At 44.7% G+C, this 24,739-nt stretch overlaps 1 pseudogene; it reads left to right on the forward strand.

The window, feature by feature from the left end:
• The window catches only part of LOC144783309 (cytochrome P450 2G1-like), a 327,078-nt pseudogene that overhangs the window by 63,310 nt on the left and 239,029 nt on the right, over positions 1 to 24,739 (forward strand).

The raw sequence follows: 24,739 nt of genomic DNA on the forward strand, positions 1-24,739 counted from the left end.
TGCACCAACTTTGTCAGAGCGAATGTCTATGGAGAATGTAGAGGAGGAAGTGACTGTGCCTTATAATAAGAAATTGAATCTGAGTATCACTCTTGAGGAAGTGATCTCGGGTATTAAAGCTAGTTTGGGAGGAAAGGCGCTGGGCCCTGATGGGGTTCCGATTGGCCTCTATAAAAATAATATGGCTTTATGGGCCCCACTCCTCACTCAATTCTTTAATGCCTCCTGTTTGGACGGACTGGTATCGACATGGTTTGAGTCTATTATTATACCCATTTTCAAAAAGGGAGATAGAACTAGTTGCGCGTGCTATTGGCCCATATCATTATTGGACTCAACCATTAAGATCCTTGGCCGAGTAATTTTAAATAGATTACAAATATGGCCGACGAGTATACAATAATTAGTGACCTCCAATATGGCTTCAGGAAAGGCCTTGGCACTATTGATCAGGGTCTTAATCTGCATATTCTTTTAGAGAAATATACTAAAGCAAAGGGGGGTCGGATGTTTTTAACTTTTGTGGATTTATCATCCGCCTTTGATTGTGTTACCCATAGCAAGCTATGGTTGATTTTGGAACGATTGGGGGTTGAGGAAAATATTATTCTTTTCCTTAGGAATCTCTATAAAGGAGCAAGGGCTTCTATAAGATTTGTTAAGAATGGAGAGTGTACCAAGACATTTAGCATAGCAAGAGGAGTACGGCAAGGATGCGTCCTTGCCCCCTTTTTATTTACCATCTACATCAATGACCTAGAAAGAACGTTGCTGCAGGAATGTCGGGACATGCCATTGGCATCAAATCGATCAATACCCACATTATTAGATGCAGATGACGTGGTACTGATGGCCAGGTCTCCACAGGCTATGCAAAAAATGGTAACATCTTTTACAAATTTTATGACCAAACTGGACCTAAAAATCAATTGTACAAAAACCTTCTGTATGAACTGTGGTTCAGGGGCAGATAAAATGAAGAAAACAATGTACATTGATTCTAGACCTTTGGATTTCACTCAAACGTTTCCATATTTGGGTATTCTGTTTGATCAATCTGGTCTATGGAACACCGCAGTAAAAACAAGGAGATTGTTGTTCTCAAAGTCTATAATGGCCCTGATAACATTTAGTAGAAAAATGGGTGGAAAACCGATCAGAGAATTGTTATGTATCTACAATGCAACTTGTGTTGCAATTGCTATATACGGTGCGGGTATCTGGGGAAATGCTAATGTGAAATCGCTGCAGGTGGCAGAAAACAGTTTTTTGAGATACCTTCTATCAGTCCCGGATAGTGTATCTACCTACATTTGCCACGCTGAACTCGGACTTCCGTACCTAGAAGACGTCATCAAGGTACAACCGGTTCTTTTGTGGCATAGGGTATGGACCACTGAGGAGTGCTCTTTTAACCATTTCATTTTGAGGGATGCTGTAAGTCTTGATAATGCACATAGGATGAAATGGTTATATTACATAAAGATATTCCTCATACAAATAGGCCACCTAGATTATTATGAAGAACCCTCACTGATGTGCCAGATCCCCAGGAAAGAATTGAAAAAACTTTGTATGACTTACCTGGTGGACCTTAGGAATAAAGTGGAAATTACAAAAAATGTGGTGGTTTCCCACCAGTTAATAATGATTACGAATGATATCCAACCGTATTCTAAGCTACAGATGAGAGACTTTGAAAGGTTTTTTTTTAATACGTTTCAGATTTAATATCCTATTTAGGCTACTAAGTTTTCCTATCATGAATGATTGGTCAAGGCAACTTATTAAATGCCCATGCGATGATTTGTCCTATCAATCTGATATGCATATTCTGTTCTTTTGCAAATTGTATACAATCGCTAGGAAAAGATAGATATTGCCCATATTGAAGTATATGGATTTTAGACAGTGTCCCCCTGCCTTTTTACTATCCAGAAGCTAGATAATATATTTACAGTTGCATCTGTCTCTGCGTTTTTTTTAAATGTTTTTATTTCGCGGAAATCAATACCTGTATGAATTGTAACGAGCCTATTGTACTGGAAATGGATAGTTTTTATTTTTCTTAAACGGTTGTGATTTTATTGTACTTTTATGGTCATCTATGTATAATAACAGAATAAAGTTATTGAATTGAAAATTGACTATTTAATATCATGACCCATGGCAAAGAATATCTAAGTCCAGTGAGACTTTAACTTTTTTAAATAAAGACCGACTAGTAATGCTTATGCCAAATATGTTTCTGTTGGGGTCTAGACATTGGAGCGGGCAAGTAGTTGACCTTTCCTTCAGCTCTACGTTTCCCATAATCATACTGAAACATTTATATTTGTGATGCAATTACCACTTATTGCATCCAGTGGTGGCTTGTAATTTTTACAAATGATGGGGAGGACATAGATGGGCACAGATGAACACACTCACTTCCACTCATCCACTCACAAGTGTAAACACATATTCACACACACACATCCCCAAGTACACTCATTTACACCCAACGATTCACAAGTATGCACACACTCACACCCCCCATTCACAATCACATACACTGGAGCATCAAAACACTTACTGGGCCGTGGCAGTGACGACAGGACCAGCATGTGGCAGGTGGGAGATTTACAAAGGCATCAGAAGAAGCTGAAGGCTTTGTAGAAAGAAGGGAAAAATAGATGATCCACTGCCTCCTTTTATTGTCTAACCTTGTCAAGGGTGAGCCAATGACAAGAGGACAATCACACACTTATCACAGAATGGGTTGGTGTTAGTGTGACTTGCTGACCCATCCGATTCTGTGAAGAGGGTTTAGTAGACAGTCATTCTTGGGAACTTCAGGGCTCAAATGTGAAGCACACTGGGCTGACTCATCTCGTCATGAGGGGGAACACCTCACAGGGCTTTGCCGGTCTGATGAGGTCACTGCCAACAAGGCTGAAAGATCTTCAGCCTGGTAAATCATATCTCAGTTTGCCAGGAACCTACATATTAGTGCATGTAATGCACATGGCTGTTTGACTCTGACATCATGAGTGTCTCTCAGGGTGACCTTTGCTCAGCCTGACATTAAGCCAGTCGCGGCCGGTAGTGGGAGTGGTAATGTATGGATTACGGACCTTAACAGGTAAGTGTACATACAAATAAATAAAACGAATTTCGTTGCGCCCACTGCATCACCAAATGCGATGTAGTGCGCGCAACGAAATTTGTTTTATTTATTTATATTTATACTTACCTGTTAAGGTCCGTAATCCATACATTACTACCCCCACCCTGCCCCTCCCCACGTCACCGCCCGGCCGGTACTCCCACTACCGGCCGCGGCTGCATTAAGCCATCATGCTTTAGAAAACGGAAGGGTAGGAGCCCCACCACCCATCATGACGGCCAGCTCTGGTTGCATTCTTAACAAGAATCCTATGTGGACTATTGTCCAGATAAGGACAACTTTGGTCTGGCTTAGGTAAGATGGACCACACTAAAGAAGACAACCTAGCAGCCTATGATCAGAGCTAGAGTGGCGAGAGTGTAGGCTAGACTGCATTGGGATCATTGAGTGCTGAGGCCCATTGCTCCAGAAAAGGGGGTGGTGATGAACAGAGTGCCTGAATTAAGCAGACCACTCTTACCCAGTCCAAAGATCAGGGCTTGATCCATCACCGTTTTTTAGCTCACTGCACCATCCCAGCTCAGAACTTGGCTATATGCAAATTAGTCTGTTCCTGTCCCAGTGCATGATGGGAACAGGGCAAACCAAACTACCAAGCCAATTCTTATACTGGGAAGGAAACAAGCTTCCGAGGACCGGTTTCTGCCATTTCAGGCGTCTTCGGCCCGGCTTGCTTGAATCCTGATGGTGCAATGAGCAAGGGACTCACATCTGAGTATACCCTTCCACGCTTATGGTGGACAAAATGATTCAGAAAAGGGGGTGGTGATGAACAGAGTGCCTGAATTAAGCAGACCACTCTTACCCAGTCCAAAGATCAGGGCTTGATCCATCACCGTTTTTTAGCTCACTGCACCATCCCAGCTCAGAACTTGGCTATATGCAAATGAGTCTGTTCCTGTCCCAGTGCATGATGGGAACAGGGCAAACCAAACTACCAAGCCAATTCTTATACTGGGAAGGAAACAAGCTTCCGAGGACCGGTTTCTGCCATTTCAGGCGTCTTCGGCCCGGCTTGCTTGAATCCTGATGGTGCAATGAGCAAGGGACTCACATCTGAGTATACCCTTCCACGCTTATGGTGGACAAAATGATTCAGAAAAGGGGGTGGTGATGAACAGAGTGCCTGAATTAAGCAGACCACTCTTACCCAGTCCAAAGATCAGGGCTTGATCGATCACCGTTTTTTAGCTCACTGCACCATCCCAGCTCAGAACTTGGCTATATGCAAATTAGTCTGTTCCTGTCCCAGTGCATGATGGGAACAGGGCAAACCAAACTACCAAGCCAATTCTTATACTGGGAAGGAAACAAGCTTCCGAGGACCGGTTTCTGCCATTGCTCAGCCTTTCAGAAAGGATTTCTTCCTTAGCTCATAATATACCCATCTTCCCACGCTTTTATGAAGCTGAGGGTGTGTATAGCCAACAGCTTATTCACTGTACTTTACCCGCCAACTCTGTATCTGGTATTGGGTATTGCAGTTATTCATATGTTAGGACAGAGGTTCAGGAAGGGCCTATCCGGTTGGCCTTCAATTACACAAACCTGGGAACATTTATACACAGTGTTAGAAACCACACTGGAACAAATTACATGGAGCAAAGCCAACTGGGAAAATGCTAAACGTCACACGGACAAAGTCCTAGCAAGCAAAGAAATCAGTGTGAGAAGTAGACTGACCAAACACAGTTACAAAGAGGCAGACAACAAGTAGTTAGGATGTCAAAACTGTGGAAACTCTTCCTACAAATGTAGGTTGAGGAGCATAAATCTCTTCACCATATGCAGTGCTCAGCCGAGGTTCCAGAAATAATAATTGGTGGCATAGCTGATAGAGATTAGAGGGAGAGGCAAAAGAGTCAAACCCTTCTCTGCAGTACAATGTGTTAGAATATCCAATGGTAATTGATACTCACACGGGTTAGGTTGTAAGTCTTCTAGATATCTTTCCCACAGTTCATTTAACAACTTTAAAAACTTTTTCCACCCCTACCATGAATGAAGGGCCTTGATTGGATTAATTCAAATTTATACACAATACACTGACCGAGGAAAATAAGTACTGGTAGTCAAGGTGAAATATTGTAGAAATGCATACATAACATGACATGACAAACGCAAGCATAGTATAGCTTAAAATACAGCATAACATAATACACCATAGTAGTTTTTGTGCCATAAACCTCAATTTCAAGTGCTGTGGAGGGTCTAATCCATGGGTACACACAAAGATTCTCCCAGTGGCCAAAAAGTTTGGTCTGTGATGTCACTGAGGTCTGCATTGATGCTAGCACAGTGGCAGTCAGGAGGGGAGTTCTGGGGGGGGAGTGGGTGGTGGCGGTAAGGTGGATTTAGGGAAAGCGAACCATATACATCTACCAGCTAAATTGCATTATGTGAAACCCCAAAACCTGAAGTTAATTACAGCCTCCCCACTTAACCAAATTGCGAGATCCCAGGCAAATGTTTTATTTCACTTCCCCTCCTTTTCTTCATTATCGCGTATTTGATTTGATTTTGATTTTTGTAAAGCACAACGTATGCCCAAAGGCATCTTGGCGCTAAGCGTCTACTGTCAGGTCCCCTACACCACAAAGATCAAAAATACAATGTAAGAGCAACAAGTCAGTATTTCAACTGTATCTGAAAATCTGCAAATTGGATTGGCCTCTCAAATTCACTGGAATATTATTTCAGAGCTTGAAGGTGTGGTAAACAAAACATCTATCACAGCAAGAGGCTTTGTGAGTTGTAGGCACAACACCTTTTTGGAGACTGCAGATCAGAAATATCTATCTTTTTAATACCACGAGAATCTACTTTTGAAGTATTCCGGGCCAGTCAGATTAAGAGCTTTGAGAGCTGTACAAATCACTTTGAAGCTACCCTCCTCTTAACAGGGAACCAATGTAATTGGTGCTTACCTAAGCTTCCATATTAGCGAAAACTTGATATTGTGAAAGACAAAGCCGCATGTTGATTTTTTATTTTTAAAGATTTCTTTATTGGCATTTTGTGATATTGCAACAATAAATCACAATCATGCGTCAGCCATTATGTCAGCACATAAGGTAACTGTATGCATAATAACACAAAAAAAACAGCGATCAATATGGAGTTGCAATTTGTACACATATAAACTTCTCATTTCAACAAATGAAGTGAATAAGGCCATTACATTCCCCAAGGTGATGACAAATATAAAAAACAAGAAAAAAGAATACAATTGTGGCAACAGAAATTTTAAACAACTGACTATGGCCTAAGGGAAAATAGCAGAAGCACGATATTATAGCTAAGATATAAACAAAAACAATGACAGGAGCATCTGCAAGAAAGGGATAGGGGAGTAGGGTGCACCTGTCAGCCAGCCATCCAGAGCACCCAATAAGGGCAATAGAGGCATGTCAGCTCTCCCAGGGCCCCCCACGGAGTTCACATGTATGGTCGAATTCGATCCCTAAACATGATACACACCTGCAAATCAAGGCTTTAAGTGAAGTGAAAAAACTAAGGGGTCTCTCCAATGGGCGTGGCCAATGGTAATTAAGGGCATGGCTTAAATGTACGCAAGGTAAAAGTCGGTGCTGAGCATAGTGTGCCGCCCCACTGGTATTTTGTTGCTTCTACCATTGCTTACAGATATACAATACTACAAGTAACATTACACCTACAAAAATTCAGGGCTATTGGCTTTGCTAATGGTTGTTAGTTGTGTAAGATAAATATGCAACAACTATGGCTTTGTTGTAGAGAATACTGAAAATGCTTCAGTTCTGAAAAGATGAGACTGAAAGAACTATCACAAGTCTCTTTTAAAGTTACCTCAAAGGCAGTGAAGAGTGCACTGCTGCAGAGTTAAGAATTGTTTTCACCCTGAGGGCAAAAATAGAGAGCCTCTCAGCACCTGCTTTTTAGAACTGCTCAGCCCCAGTGGGACCCATCCCACTTAAAGCCCTGCTGCCAACTATGCAGGGGTGTCTAATTTATCCTGAAGTTTAAGCACAGATGTGTCACAGAGTGTAGCAGCCCCAACTCCCCCCCCCCACCCTCGAGCTGCAGGTCATGTTACATGGAGTCAGCCTCAGCTGCCACCCATTTGTGCACCTCTTGGAGTCAACATCCAATTAAGGGTGACTGCGCTACCTTCCTGGACATTGATATCGGGGGCCTCATTTATGAGGCCTTGCGTGAGTTTTGCGCTTCCGATGCGTCACTTTTTGTGACGCATCGGCGGCGTAAAACATGCCTCCTGATGCGCACTATTTACAAAGTGACGCATCTAAGCAGATGCGTCACTTTGTAAACCCCTGCACTACATTATACCTGCGTCAGGTATAATGTATGCAGAGGGGGCGTTCACCCGCAAAAAGCCTCGTAATAGTGACGCAGTGAAATCTATGAGATTTCACTGCGTCACTTTTAGGACGCTGTTGCGTCAAAATCTTGCGCCTGCCTCACAGCAGGCGTAAGACTGACGCAAGCCCTTTCACATGGGGCTTTCCCCATGTGAAAGGAAGCATTGCTGGAGTTGCGTCACTTTTGTGACACGCTCCAGCAATGCGTCACTTTTGCGCCTACAAATACGTCAGAAATACTGACGTATCTGTAACTCCTTGCGACATGATGCGTCATATTATAAATATGACGCATCAATCATGTCGCAGGGAGAGCGCAGTAAAAAGTGACGCATCGCTGTTTTCACGCAGCGATGCGTCACTTTTCATAAATGAGGCCCCAAGTGCTTAAATAAGGCCATGGCCAGGTCTACTAGTTTCATGTAATGTTTGTTGAATTTTGTCTGTTTGATAATCCCCAACAGGCACAACAAGGGGTCAGGCAACAACTGCACATCCACCACTGATAAGATATGCTCCCAGGGCTTAATTCGGAAGAAAAACCTGGAGGGTCTCTCAAAGGGGTGTGACCAATGCAATTAATGGCGTGGCTTAAAAACATGCAAGCTAAACATTTGTGCTTAGTATAGTGTGTTGCCCGGCCGGTATTTAGCTGCTCCTGTTGCCATCCAGATATATATTATACAACGAGCAACATTGCTACAACAAGCCAGCACTATCGGCTTTGTCAATGGTTGTTAGTTGCATTTGATAAAAAAACACCAACTAAGGCTTCGTTGTATATAACATTGAAAATGTTTAAATTCTGATATGATGGGACTATGAAAGAACTATAGAGTCTCTTTGAAGTTACATCAAAGGCAGTGAAGGGCAGGACTGGTGGAGAGATGAGATTTTTTTTTGTCTCCATGATGGAGAGGGCAAAAATTTAGCGCCCGATACAGACCCGTCTCAGCACCTGCTTTTTAGAACTGCCAGTGCTCAGCACAGGCAGGACCCATCCCACTTGAAGCCCTATGCTCCATCACCTGCACCCATACTTGTGCCAGTGTCACATACCCCCACACCATGGGTAGAAAAGTCGCGTCTGGGTGGACGCGCCTGGGAACATCTTGTGGAGCTGGTGTGATGTAAGGTATGTGTGATGCAGGTAGTTGAACTGTGTAAATGTTAGGAAGGCATTGCAGTAGATGCGTTTCACATGTCCCATAGCCTACCCCATTGCTTGGTTGTCAGTACAGTCCAAAAGCACTCCACCCAGTGGGGCTAACTGCATAGTGCATAATTTGTGTCAGTAGCCTGCAGAGCCATGTATAGCATTGTGGCTGCCTTTCTACCTAAGCCGTGTCTTAGAATACACTGTAGCCCATGGTGTAATGTTGGTTTTTCTTCTCGCACTGCCTAAGTACTTCAAATCTCCAAGATGAGGGCATTATAGGCAAGAAATAGACCAGGCCCAAACCCATACGCGCCCTGCAGCTCCCGAAAGGAACACAAGGCACCATCATTGTGTGGGTCGCCTATGCTAATCACCCCGCTTGTTGCCACAGTGTTCAATTATGTGCCCCCCGCCGGGCTCTCATCTCAGGCATGCTCTAAAGCAGTAATTGTGGGGAATAGGGTGTCCACCCGGTGCCTGGGCTGGATGCCCCTGTTCCAGCAGAGCTTAGTGTTGCATGCTAATCTACCCAGGCCCTTGAATGCACCCCCAAGTGTCAGTAGCCAATCTAGAACTCCAGCGTCCCGCTGCTCCTCCAGGATTGCCCTACTTTCTCCCATTGTGTCTGCTATCAGCCATCGCATGGGCCACTGCATCTGTGCTGCCACAAAATACAGCTTGAGGTCGGGCACCCTAGACCACATGTTGTGTCCTGCTGGACACATTCTAGTTGATCAGCGTGTAATCCTACACTAAACACCCACCCACCACTGATGTCACGAGGCACGTGACACAGTTAATAAAAGGAGCCGAGAGCACGTGCTTGAGGCTCATTAACCCACCAGCTAGCCTGTGTCCGTGTCGCAGTCATTACCAACACAACAACCACCCTCCATTATTGGCCCCTGGAGTGTCTGAATAGACACACTCTTGCGAGCCCTGCCTCATTTCAGGTCAGAGATTGGCCCTCGCAGGTCTCCGAAAAATGCTCTTGCCGTTACTACCAGCCGCTGGTGTATTGAAACTTGAGGGACCCCCTGCAGGGTACGTGGAGGGGCCCCCTCTGTACTAAATCAGGATCTCTCCCACCAGAGTACTGTGCTGAAGGCGCCCCATGGAGCTTGGGGGCACCGCCATGAAAAAATTTAAAAGCTGAGGGAGCACTATTATAAGCCGCTAATTTATGATCTCTTACCAACTTTATTGACTCAAAATCTCAGTGACAGAATGTTATTTAGCATAAGATTCATTTTGCCATTCAGAAATGCACCAGCGAACAAACATGGATGGTAGAATGTTTCATGTAAAACATCAAATTAATGACAGGAGGCACTTTTACACAGAAACTGACTTGAGAAAAAGAGGTGAGTCTATGTAGATCTGAAATGACTGTGTATCTATGAAATTTCAACAAACGTCTTTTCAATAGTGTGTTTCTCATGTTTTACTTCTTTTGGAGAATTTCTCAATGCTTTGTGGGCATGTGCTTCGTTCAGCAAGGTAATATTTATGGCTTTCTGTGCCCGTTTTACACCACAGCAGGAACTGGTGATCTTCAACTGAAGTGCACAGAATACACACATTACTTGTGATCAGCAATGGATCTGGAGGTAGCTGCATCTCTAATCTTCGTTGCCTGCATATCTTGTCTGCTTTTTATCAAAGCAAGGAGAAAGATTTTAATGAGGGGGAAACTACCCCCTGGGCCAACACCGCTTCCTCTACTGGGCAACGTGCTCCAGGTGAAGGGCGGGGAGATGGTGAAGTCCCTGCTCTCGGTGAGTTTTATCTTTCTGATTTTTTATATTATTAATGTAGGAAGCATTTGGGAAATTTTGCATGGAAACTGTTTGTATATCTGATTAGGGAAACAATGCAATTATGAAAGAACATGTACTATATATAAATGTTCTTATAAACGTATGTCTAAAAGCCCTTTATGCTCCTAATGTCCATGGTAGTCAGTATTAATTCACGCAGCAGCGGCTGGCATGGTAAGTGGACATAATATGGATTTTTTAATATCGACATGTTCTAATATCGAGTTTAGTATATCGACAGTACTAAATATCTTTTGTGTTGTAAAAAATATTGATGTGCGAAATATCGACTGTTAAAATATCGTTATTCAAAATATCGATGTAATAATTTTAATTTTGTTATATGTTTGTTTTTAGCATAATAATAATTAATGTTATACATTTTTTATTTTGTATTTTAATTTTTAGGAGCGGGATGTTGGGTTTATAGGGGTTAAGAGTAGGGAGTGTCTTAAAAAGTTATTTTTTTTAATTTACAATTTTTTTAGAAATGTATACATTTATTTTCAAATTGTTGTTTCAGCAGCGGGATGTTGGGTTTATAGTGGATAAGGGTAGGGAGTGTTGTAAAAAATGTTTTATTTAATTTAAAAAAAAATTGAAATGTATACATTTTATTTCAAATTGTTGTGTTAGGAGTGGGATGTTGGGTTTATAGGGGATAAGGGTACAGAGTGTTTGAAAAAAATTGTTTTCAAATTTTAAATAAATTCGAAGTTTTTAAATGTAATTTAAAAAAAATTGTTTTAGGAGCGGGATGTTGGGTTTATAGGGGATGAGGGTAGGGAGGGTTTTAATTTCTTTTCAAATTACGAAATTAAAATAATAATTCAAAAATGTAAATGTATATATTTTTTATTGTTATATTGTCTTTATTTTTAATAAAGGTGTGTATTTCTGTATATTTTTGGTTACATTTTATATTTAAAAAACTTGAAATAAATTTACAAGGATAAAATAAAAAAAATTAACTAGTGAGTTGATAGTGGATAAGTTATATTAATTTGTTTTCAAATAAATAGCATTATTAGTACTTTAAATATTTATCATTTACAATTACTTCACATTTCATTAATTAATAGATATTATTTGTGGCTACCAATAATTATATATGTGAAATTCTATATAATATTTCATATTTTTAAATAATTAACTCATTTAAATACAAATTATAAATAGGTTTTAAAAGTATATCTACACTTTTGTATTATGTTTAATAATTTAATACATTATGATTTATATGGGAACATATTATTTTAATATTTTTAAATAATATATAGACTTTTCTTTTTATGAATATTATATTTAAATACTATTATGAATAATCACATTCCATATTGTAATTTTTAATAATTGTGAATACAAAAACAATTATGTTTTATGTATTGTATCTTCCCTGATGTAATATTAATTGGAGTGGGAATAGTAGATTATATATGTGTAGTGTCGAGCACCTTCTCCGATTTAATACTAGTTGGAGTGGGAATAGTAAATAATAGTAAATTATTTATGTTCATTGTCGAGCACCTTCCCTGATTTAATACTAATTGTAGTGGGAATAGTGAAATATGTATGTTGAGTGTACAGCTTCTTCCCTTATTTAATAGTATCTGGGTTGGGAATAAAAAAGTATATATGTTTAGTGTCCAGCACTTACCCTGATTTAATACTAACTGGAGTTAAAATAGTAAAGTATATAGGTTTAGTGTCCAGCACCTTCCCTGATGTAATACTAAGTGGAGTGGGAATAGTAAATTATATATTTTTAGTATCCAGCACATACCCTGATTTAATAGTAACTGGAGTGGGAATAGTAAATTGTATATGTTTATTGTTGGACACCTTTTTTGATTTAATATCAACTGGAGTGGGAATAGCAAAGAAAATAAGTTTATTGTCCAGCACCATCCCTGATTTAATACTAACTGGAGTGGGAATAGTAAATTATATTTGTTTAGTGTCCAGCGCCTTCCCTGATTTAATGCTAACTGGAGTGGGAATAGTAAATTATATATGTTTAGTGTCCAGCACCTTCCCTGATTTAATACTAAATGCAGTGGGAATATTAAATTATATATGTTTAGTGTCCAACACCTACCCTGATTTAATACTAAGTTGAGTGGGAATAGTAAATTATATATGTTTAGTGTCCAGACCCTTTTTTGATTTAGTATTAACTGGAGTTGGGATAGTAAATAATATATGTTTAGTATCCTGCACCTACCCTGATTTAATACTAACTAAAGTGGGAATAGTAAATTATATATGTTTAGTGTCCAGAACCTTTTATGATTTAATATTACTGAAGTAGGAATAGTAAATAATATGTTTAGTGTCTAGCACCTTCCCTGATTTAATTCTTACTGGAGTGGGAACACAAATGTATATATATCTTCAATGTCCAGCACCTTTCTTGATTTAATACTAACTGGAGTGGGAATAGTATATTAAATATGTTTAGAGTCCAGCACCTTTTTTAATTTCATACTAACTGGAGTGGGATTAGTAAATTATATATGTTTTATGTCCAGCACCTTCCCTGATTTAATACTAACTGGAGTGGGAGTAGTCCATTAAATTTGTTTAGTGGCCAGCTTCTTTTTTAATGTAATACTAAGTGGAGTGGGAATAGTAAATTATATATGTGTATAGTTTTGTGACCTAAAAAATAATTAATATAGTGTGTAGTCGGGAATGTGTATAAATAATAATATAGGTTAAAATGATAAAAAATACATTAAAATATATATGTATTAAAGACATTATTTCATACAGTACATTGAGTTAAAATATATTTTGTTTATAAAATGAAGCATTAATAAATGAATTGATGTTTCTTTATTGTCAATCATATAGTAATGATAAAATAAAAAATATGTTAATATGTGTATTTAATATCAATTGTAACACATAGAGATTATAAATACAATCTTTATATTTCAGATATAAAATATTTGGTATGTATGTATGGATTTATATTTAATAAATCGGCAAACCAATGATTTTAATATTGTTAACGTTTTTAATACAGTTATGAACATTTTGTAACATGAAAAAATGTAGTTTTACATTGCCTTTGAAACATTTGTTTAAAAAAATAATTTTTAATACCCGTACATTTTTATTTTGCATTCTGAACATTTATCATTTTGTTACATATACTGCACATTTTTATTAATATATATGTTTTACTTGTTTTTAATAGAAACAGTTTTTGAAATTGTATTACATTTTTTAACATATAATAATACTTTTAATTAATATTATTATTATATAAAATACTAATAATACTAATTATTACACAGATTTTGTTTAATAGAAACCTGTTTTATAATAGGTATATTCCACATGTAATACATTTAGCACAAATCTTTAATAAAAATTGTATATAACATGTATAAGTATGGAAATATAATAATAATTATATGTTTTATAATATTTATTATTATAATTTTACAATGAAGAAAAAATGTTACATCATTTTTAAAATATAGTTTATAAATAGTTGTATTTGTGCAAAACATTTTAGCAATGTATTAATAATGTTATAACAGGTTTGTAAAGAAATACAATAATTTTTAATGTTTAAAGCAGCCATATTTTGTTTGTAGCTTGTATTTGGTAACCGCTCACGTTTGTTTTGGGTTATTTCCGCCATGCAGCAGTCCCGCACTGCTGATCATGATGCAACCGCAACCACGGGGGTCGCATCCGACATTTTAACATTGCGACAGGTGCTGCTCGTGCAGCACCCGCCGCAGTGGTAAAATGCCATGTAGTGCATTACCATGCACAACGTGGCATACACAGTGGTGCCTTCTACCTTTGCATGGACATGCAGGGGGGTACCATAGGTAGACCCCAAGTGCACCCCAGCAGGCCTGCAATGGGCACCCAAATCAAATCTCCGCTGTGGGGTCGGGCCCTAGGCCCTCATGCTAATAAAGAATGCAGACACAGGACACACTGGATACATGGTGCAACTGTCCCAGAGCACGTGCGCTCGGCCACTTTTATTAGAGCTGTGTCACCTGACCAGTGACATCAGTGGTGGGTGGGTGTTTAGTGTAATTACATAGTCAGCACTAGAATGCTAACTGACTCTGGGTCCTTACATCCCTCCCAAAATTGGTGAAAATCAAACCAAATGGAAAATGTCCAAAAACCATGTGGGGAAAAGAAAACACCAAAGTATAACATTGGACTCATGGTTTCAAACGAGTCTCTTTGGCTGCTTGCAGGCCGCAGGCAGTGTAGTTCCTGTATCTAGTACTACCAGTTCTCTGTGGCACGGCTCGCAGTTGTTCGGCGGGTTCATTCTTTATCTGTGCCGTCTGAATGTTGTTCTCAGCCCTGCCTTTCGCTTTGCTCTCTTGGTGACGATGAATAGTTAAAAAGAGAGATGGATGACATGGGTGTTATTTGTCTTCTGGCTTCTTTTCTCCATGCTGGTTCCGTGATGTTTCCGGGCAGGCTTCAGTGTGTTTCTTGGCAGGTGAAGAGAGTAGGTGCAAACATCCCTCTCACTAGGATGCCCCTCTCGCCGGTGTTCTTCTCTGACAAGACGTCCGGGAGGACCTCTTTACCAGGTTTCCACTGGACTGGTGTTGTCGGTCGTGTTGCTCTACCATAGCCTTCAGGCCATGAGCAGGGCGCTCCACGAGCCTCACCGTTGTGCCCTAGTTCCACCTGAAGTTTGAGTTGTCGACTCTTTTCCTTGCTCGCGAGGCTTTCATCCCAGAGGGTCCTGCAGACGCGCATCTGTAGATCTGTCTCGCGTGCGGGACTTGCTGCCACCAGAGTCCCTTGAGGCCTCTGCTTCCTGGATTGCCACCGGCTGGTGTGAGGTGGTCAGTTCCTTGGCTTCCGGAGGCCTGAGCAGTCTCACCATCCAATCTTCTGCTCAACCCCAGAGGTAGATGTCGCCAACAGTCTAGCTTGCTCTCTTCTGCGATCGCCATGTGGTTGGCTCGTAGGTAGCTGACTTTGATCTGTTCTGCCGGTGCTCTTGACAGGTCTTGTCCTCCAATGCACTCAAGTTTTCCAGTGCCTGTCACCTTCCTTCTTTCCTCAGGGGCGGCTTCTTCTTGCAGTGGCAGTGTGCCACTCTGATTTCTCCTTCCTTCTTCTTGCAGTGGCAGTGTGCCACTCTGACTTCTCCTTCCTTCTTCTTGCAGCGGCAGTGTGCCACTCTGGTTTCTTCTTCCTTCTTTTCTCAGTGGCAGTGGCCACTCTTCTTCTTCTCCCGACATAACCAGGCCATATCTTCTTTCATCTTCTCTGGCCAGGCTTCCCCATGCAGCACGCGCACTCTGCACGTGTCCTCCTGGTCTTGTCCTAGTCCTAGGACACTATCTTCTTGTGACTTAACTCCCAGGGTTAGCGTTGCGACCTTCACATCTTCATTCCGTCGCCTCCGTTAATTGTGAAGTTGAAGTTCGTCGGTCCATGTCCACGGACTGCGCCTTGGCTGAACTTCTTGGACCACGTGCTGGTCCCTTCTGCCGATGTCCGGCAGGCAGGCTTCGTGGTGCTGAGCTTCTTGGACCTCGTGCTGGTCCCTTCTGCCGATGTCCGGCAGGTGGGCTTTGTGGTGCGACCATCTGGCTGGTCGACTTCTTGGTGCGACCATCTGGCTGGTCGGCTTCGTGCTTTGTGACCAAGCTGAGTGGTCAGGTTGCTCTTGTGTTTGGTCTTCAATGCTGCGGGTTGTGTGCGCAGCCATTTTCCTTTCATCGCAGTTGGATTGCTTGGGTGCGCATCTGGGTGCGCTCTTCGGGTGTTCCTTGTGGCTTGCTGCCGTGGGCTAGTGCTGTCTGCACTGGTGCGCATTTGTGTCATGCGGCTTTGCACTTCCTGGTGCCGGGTTCCAGAACCATCGTCGGTTCGTGAGGGGGTGCTCCTACTTTTGCCATGTTGCTGCAGCGATGGCCTGTGGCCACCAGGCATCGCTGTACTCTCTTCCGGCATGGCGTAGGTGCTTCTGGAGTGTTGCTTTTGGAGGGTTGCGTCACCACTCCGTTGACCTTCTTCTGGTCTTCCGTCTTCGGTGCGTTGCTAGTTGCGATCCTTGTGAATTTCTCGGGGCGCACTTGCTGCGTTCTTTCGAGTGTCTTCTGAGGAGTTCTTGCACTCCTGTTGCTGGGGGTGTTCTTTGCGCTTCTGGCGCGCTCCTGCGCCGTCGCCTTTTTGCATTTGAGTAGTGCCTCGGTACCACTGTAGTCAGCGTTGCTGTGCATTAACCTTCATGCTTGGCAGTCTTTCCTGCTTGGCAGTCTGTCTTGCGCTGATGTGTCTCTGTAACGGTGTTACTTGGTGATCCTCCTGCACTTATTCCCTTTGTCCGCGAACACGGTGTAGTCGCCTAGTACCACTCTGGCACATCTGTTTGCCTTCACCTTTGCTTCCTGTGGTTTTAGGAGTAGTGCAGGTCGCAGGCAGTATTTCTGGGCACCATCTTGTTGCATTGTCCTGGCCTGGGTATCCTTACTGTTAGCTCACAGACAAAATTGTTGCTTTTCCTAGGTTGGGCATCATTTATGCGCTCTAGGCATTCTTTGCTGTGTTCCCGGTTTTGCTGTGGTCTTATTCTGTTGGTACAGTGAGCTTGCTCACTTTCTCCCTTCCTTGCCTGGAGGGAGTTGGTAACTTTTCCTCTAGCACTTCTGGGCTGCAACAGTTACCCCTGTGCTGCATTGCTTTCTTTCTGGCACAACGTTGCCTCCAAACTCCCCGGCTCATGTCTGTTCATTGCATGCAATCTAGGTGCCAGTCTTTTATTCAGTGGACGCAGTAGTGTGCTTTGGCCACTAGATGGCAGTGGTGCTTACTTTTCCAGTGCTGTGGTGGGCTCGTTCCTCACCGAGTCTTCCAATGCCTTTCACTTCCTTTGTAGGAGTGCCGGTGCAGGCTTCTTGTGGACTGTGTTTGTCCTTATTATCTTTTTCCCCCAGGGCAAGGGCACTCACAGCCTGGTAGGTGCTTCGTCTTTGTTCTCCCTGTGTGCCTGTCCAAATGTGGTTGGGGCACACGCCTTTCTGCTGCCTCCATTCAACAGACTGCAGCTCTCCAGTTGGACAGGGCAGCTTTACTTACGCTGCAGTCTTCGTCGGGGGGCTTCTCTGCCGCACTTGTGCACGCACCTGGCTGCACTGATATTGTCCCTCTGACGAGGTGAGTCTCTTCCGTTTTAATCTTATAGACAGCGCCGGGCATACGCGCAGGTGCCGGCAATTCATGTGTCCATGGGGTGAGGGGGCCTCACGATGACGCGGGTGGGCTCCGCTTTAATTACTGTGTCCCTCACTGTGGTGTCGCTGGTAGTCCTTTCGCGCTTCTGGCTCTGCAGGGGGTTTTGCGGGGCACCGTTCCAACCAGCCGCTAGCCGAACTGTCTCTTCACTTCTGCCCCTGTTATCGCAGCCTCACACTTCCCGCGCTGCATGGGGAGGGGTGACACACATCGCGTTCGCTCCCCTTGCTCTTTTCAGCGTTGCGCTGGGGCTAGAGCTGGCACTGGGGATCTCTGACTCGATGAGGGCAGTTGTACTTTGAGCTCCTGATCACGAGGCGGGGCCGCCTCGCTGCCTCTTCTCCCGGCCTCCTTGCAGCTCCGCGTTTGATCTCCCGCTGTGCTGGGGCAAGAGCGGGTGCCGGGACTCTGTCTTTGATATGGGCAGTGTTCACAGAGTCTTCGCGGGTGGGCTCCGCTTTCAGTTCTCAGCGCCTGGCAGCTCTCCACACGCTGCGGGCGCTCCACTTTGCAAGTCATTCACCCCGCCGCTGCACTTCACACAGTCTGCGCGGCGGGGGATGCTGCAGACAGGCCGCGGGTGGACTCCGCTGGTCTTGTTGTAAAAACAGGGGCAGTAGCTGGTGCTGCTCACACTGTTGGGGCACAGTTAATGTTTATAGCGGGTGGGCTCCGCTTTCGTTGCCGGTCACGGTCACAGGCTCACCTTCAGCCGACGGGCCTGTTCAACCACGCCGGTGGGCTCAGCGTTGGTCTCTTCGTGACAGGGTCAGTGGCGGGCGACGCGGGTGGGCTCCGGTCGGTCCGCTTATCTTCTTTGGGTCACCGCCATGGCAGGGCAGCTTACAGCAGGTTGGAGAGGTGCACGTGGGCTCTCGGTCACCTTCTCATTCTCCTCCAGGCCCGGGGCTCATCGCACGCCCCGAGGGCCTCTCGGCGGCGGCCAGCTCCTTTCCCAGGGGGTGTGCCGTCAATATAGGCAGCTCTCTTCCCCTTTTCATGACGTTTTCCTTTTGCTGTGGCACGCTGGGCACAGCTCCGTCCTCGTCACCATTGTGGGGTCGGGCCCTAGGCCCTCATGCTAATAAAGAATGCAGACACAGGACACACTGGATACATGGTGCAACTGGCCCAGAGCACGTGCGCTCGGCCACTTCTATTAGAGCTGTGTCACCTGACCAGTGACATCAGTGGTGGGTGGGTGTTTATTGAAATTACATAGTCAGCACTAGAATGCTAACTGACTCTGGGTCCTTAAACCCGCCAGCATGGAAAGGCCTTGATATCTCGCCATCATAATATGGATCCATGTGCCCTAACTCCGCTCGGCCGGCAATCGTAACGATTGCCGACCAGCAGAAAAGCAGCAGACGGACTATCTGTCCGCCGCGGTACCCACCACCAATGTAATATGGCGGTGGGTAAATCACGTTACGATGGCGGGACGGCCGCCACCGCCTGCACAGCAGTAGACAGTAGTTCCATATAGGTGAATTTTTGTTTATTTGGTAGTAATTCAAAAGTAAGTACAGAGGTGCCAACAAGGGATTTCTTTTGAAGAAATTTGATATAAAATCAAAGTAATTACTTATATGTTCAACCCTAGTTGGTCTTGAACCTTTGAATTCATCTATACACATTAGAAGGTATACAAGACAAATACAATAAATGAATAGAAGGAAGAAATTCAAATGCATGAGGGAGTTCCTTTTCAAATATACAAAAGTTGTTTTTAATATTAACAAAATCCAAAAGGGTACATTCAAATTTGACAAAACATCATGATAGAGGATGTATGAAACTACCTGCTAATCATGATCAAAAACATCTATTCCACATAATCAAACAAGTGATGAATGTGAACACACAGAGAACATTCACTTATAAACAACTAATGTTGAGGAAACAGATGAGGGAGTCACATTGCCTTCTGTGACCCCTCGTTTTTTCCCCCGCTTGGTCCCCCACTCTTTCCCTGATCCCCTCTGTGCCTTCTCCCCGGCGCTGCGTCCCTGTGGCCCTGCCCCCCTGCCATCCCCATTCGCCGCCCCACTCCTGCCTCCCAGCTGCTCCTCCCTACCTCAGTCCCTCATAGGGAGGCCATGCGGCGCTGTAGGGAGCGACCTTTGACCCTGTCCTCAGGTAGGTCGCCCCCCCCAGATGCCACACGGTCCTTCCATGACGCTGACCCCGCTGTCGCCTGTCCCGCCGCTACCTGGTGCCGCGTGAGCCTCCTCAGGTGATCGTGCATTACTGGTGCATTGTTGGTGTTGCTCCTTTATTTTTGTGCCCCTTGTTGTGCCTTGCGCCCCCTTTGCCTTCTGTGACCCCTCGTTTTTCCCTGCTTGGTCCCACGCTCTTTCCCTGATCCCCTCTGTGCCTTCTCCCCGTCGCTGCATCCCTGCGGCCCTGCCCCCTACCGTCCCCATTCGCCACCCCACTCCCGCCTCCTAGCTGCTCCTCCCTCCCTCAACCCCTCATATGAAGACCTCACAGAGGCCGCGCAGCACACACGCGCAGCGGGCGCGCCAAAGGCATAGCCGTCTGCGCCCCTCCGCGCCTGGTCCACGCCCAGCGCCAGATCCCCTGGCCCCCGCCCGAGCCAGGGTACCTGATTGAAATTCGACTCCGCCGCCCTCAGCGCACGCAACACCGGACGGCCGCCAGCCTGCTACTGAGCCACCCCGAAACGCACCCACTGACCCTTCACCTGTCAAGCCTGCAAATTCACCTGCCTCCGATCCTGCCCCCCGCCAACCACGCCAAGCAACAACGACAACCACCTCAAGTGCATCCTCCTCAACACCCGCTCCGTCCACAAGCACGCCGTCGAACTCTGGGACCTCCTCGACTCAACAACACCAGGCGTCGCCTTCCTCACGGAGACCTGGATGAACACGTCCTCGGCCCCAGACATCTCCATAGCCATCCCGGACGGCTACAAGATCACCCGGAAGGACCGCACCAACCAAACCGGAGGAGGAATCGCCATCATCTACAAGAACACCATCAACATCCCGACCCACGCCAAAGACACACTCTCCACCACCGAACTCCTACACTTCAAAATACACACCGACCCCAAGACCACCCTGAGAGGAACGCTCATCTACAGACACCCGGGCCCGCGCACACAATTCAGCGAAACTATCGCCGACCTCATCAGCCCCCACGCCCTAGCCTCACCAGAATACATCCTCCTAGGGGACCTGAACTTCAACCTAGAGAAAAACAACAACAGCACCACCCTGCTCGACAACCTGGCCAACCTTGGACTCAAGCAACTGGTGGACACACCCACCCATCGAGCCAGCCACACACTGGACCCCATCTTCTCCCCTGCAGCCACGTCTCCTTCAGCCACTCCACAGAACTACACTGGACTGAACACAGATGCATCCACTTCACCTTCAAAAAGAATACATCCCACCACCGCACACAACAAATCCCCCGCAGATGCTGGAGCAAAATCACCACTGACCAGCTCATCTCATCACTAAGTCAGAACCCGCCAGCCGACACTGCTGACACTAACAACGCTCCCCACAACCTCGCACAATGGATCACCAACTGCGCCAACGACCTTGCTCCACTGAAGAACCCCGCAGGCAAGACCGGCACCAGGAAAACATCATGGTTCACAGACGCCCTCAAAGAATGAAAGAAATCCTGCTGGACCCTCGAAAAAACCTGGTGCCACGTTCGGACTCCAGAAAACATGACAGCCCTCAAAGTCGCCACCCGCGAACACCACCAGCTGATCCGCACCACCAAAAGGACATCGTTCAAAGAGCGACTAGACAAAAACACCCACAACAGCAAGGAACTCTTCAGCATCGTCAAAGAGCTCTCCAACCCCAGGGCCAGCAACAACGACATCACACCGTCACAAGACCTCTGCAACTCCCTTGCCACGTTCTTTGACAGTAAGTTCGCAGATATACACAACAGCTTCGGACCCCAGACTCCGCCTCCAGTCACAGAACCAATGACCCCTACCACCACCCTCAGCACATGGACACCCATCAGTACTGAAGACACCACCCACGTCATGAACACCTCCACTCCGGATCCCCCTCTGACCCTTGCCCCCATCACATCTTCAACAAAGCCGACAGCATCATCGCAGCCCACCTCCGGAATGTCATAAACAGCTCCTTCACATCAGCCACCTTCCCGGAGAGCTGGAAGCACGCAGAGATCAACGCCCTACTGAAGAAACCCACGTCGGTTCCCAAAGACCTCAAGAACTTCCGCCCCATCTCTTTTCTTCCCTTCCCGGCCAAAGTCATCGAGAAGACCGTCAATAAACAGCTGACCACTTTCCTCGAGACAAACAACTCGCTCGACCCGTCCCAGTCCGGATTTCGAGCAAACCACAGCACCGAAACCTCTCTCATCGCAGCCACCGATGACATCAGGACCATGATGGACAACAGAGAAACAACCGCCCTCATTCTCCTAGACCTCTCGGCAGCGTTTGACACCGTTTGCCATCGCACCCTAATAACCTGCCTCTTCCACACTGGGGTCCAAGGAAAGGACCTGGAATGGATCACCTCCTTTCTCTCCGACGGAACGCAGAGAGTCTGCCTCCCTCCCTTCCGCTCAACGGCCACCGAGATCATCTGCGGCGTACCCCAGGGCTCCTCGCTCAGCCCAACGCTCTTCAATATCTACATGAGCCCCCTTCGCCGCCATCGCACGCAAACACAACATCAACATCATCTCCTACGCCGACGACACCCAACTGAAACTCTCCCTCACTAAGGACCCAGCCACCGCCAAAACCAACCTCCAGGAAGGAATGAAAGACGTCACAGAATGGATGAAGCTCAGTCGCCTGAAGCTGAACTCAGACAAGACAGAGGTCCTCATCCTCGGACAATCCCCCTCCGCCTGGGACGACTCCTGGTGGCCCACAGCACTGGGCTCCGCGCCCTTCTCCCACGGACCACGCACGTAACCTGAGATTCATCCTGGACTCCTCCCTCTCGATGACCAGGCAAGTCAACGCCGTCTCTTCATCCTGTTTCAACACCCTGCGCATGCTCCGAAAGATCTTCAGGTGGATCCCAACCGAAACCATAAGGACCGTCACCCAGGCCCTCGTCACCAGCCGACTGGACTACGGAAACGCCCTTTACGCAGGAACCACGGCCAAACTCCAGAAACGACTTCAACGCATACAAAACGCCTCCGCCCGACTTATCCTCCAATTCCCCCACCACAGCCACATATCCGCCCACCTAAGAAACCTGCACTGGCTCCCTGTCAACAAGAGGATCGCGTTTAGGCTCCTCACCCACGCACACAAAGCACTCCACGACAAAGGACCCAAATACCTCTCGTTCTACACCCCCACCCGCCTGCTCCGCTCAGCCAGCCTCGCCCTCGCCACCATGCCGCGGACCCACAGAACCACCGCCCGAGGAAGGTCGTTCTCCTACCTGGCTGCAAAGACATGAAACTCACTCCCCGCGCACCTTCGACTGACCCAGGACCATCTCACCTTCAGGAAGCACCTCAAGACCTGGCTATTCGAGCAATGACAGCACCCCTCCCTCCCCTTAGCGCCTTGAGACCCTCACGGGTGAGTAGCGCGCTCAACAAATGTATTGATTGATTGATTGATGTTTTGGTCTGTTGTGGCAAAACTATCCATCAGACCATCTTCAGGACGTAGGATAGGATATGTTTAAAAGTCCCCTGTATGAAGATAATGCATAAAATTTCATTAATAAACAAATTGGTCTCACATACCAGAATAACTGAAGGAAAGAGAAAGACACCCCATGCAAAAAAGGTGTTGCCAAATTATGGCCAAAAAGTGTATTTGTTCAAACCTTAACCCAGATAAAAAGGTATGATAATGTGTTAATCTAGTAATATTGTGAGCTACAGATGGAGATTTGGCATGCTACAATATCCAACGTCAAAAGAGAGTCAAAAATATCAAATAGAAAAAGTATTTTGCTTACTTGACAAAAGTCCATTACTCTATTAGGACCAAGTGAAGTGTAAAGAAAGCCAACGAAGGGATTCTAAGCATCTAGTCAATGAAAACAATATTCAAGTATGAATAATCAAAGATTGATACAGATGTATAAAATCTAAGTCCGTATATAAATACTGTTCACATAAAGCCTACAAGATAATTCTCAATCTATTGAATAGATGCTTAAATTTAGTAAATAAGATATCAATATATCTATTATATATCTTAATATTTCTTGACCATGCTGTTATCTGACGATGCTATTCCATGACACCTAAACTGTCCACAAAAGCAGGAACAAGGAGCATATTTACTGAGAAAATTCAAGCTTGCTAGCATGCTGATATGGCGTCAGCCACATGTTTGGAAGTACTCAGCATAGTTCTTTTCAATTTGTGTATCTGTCCTCCATGACTACTCATACAGCAATCATTTATTATCTTAGTATTGTAGCAGTTTTAACAAAGTGATAACTTTTGTTAGAAACGATTCAAGCTACTGTGTCATTGTGTTTGATCCATGAAAATTCTTTTCTTTTCTGATGTAACAGCAATAGGTGAGGTGGGACATTTCAAGACCCGCCATTGATGATAGGAACTAACCTAAAAATAGGTCAAATCTGAGGACGCATTTTGAATTTTGAATTTTATTCATATTAAAAACAACTTTTGTATATTTGGAAAAGAACTCCCCTGTGCATTTGAATTTCTTCCTTCTATTCATTTGTAGTATTTGTCTTGTATAGCTACTTATGTGTATAGATTAATTCAAAAGTTCAAGACCAATGAGTGTTGAGCAGATAAGTAATTACTTTTATTTTATATCAAAAGTCTTCAATAAAAATCCCTTTAGCCACCTCTATACTTACTTTTGAATTCTCTTTCCAACCCTCCAAGGGTATATTGGATTTCCCACTTTCCTAAACTATTTGGTGGAAAGGCGTAGAGAAAAGGTATGTTTGTATTTTTGTATAGCGCATGG

This window comes from Lissotriton helveticus, chromosome 9 (genome assembly GCF_964261635.1).
Source record: "Lissotriton helveticus chromosome 9, aLisHel1.1, whole genome shotgun sequence".
NCBI lineage: Eukaryota > Metazoa > Chordata > Amphibia > Caudata > Salamandridae > Lissotriton > Lissotriton helveticus.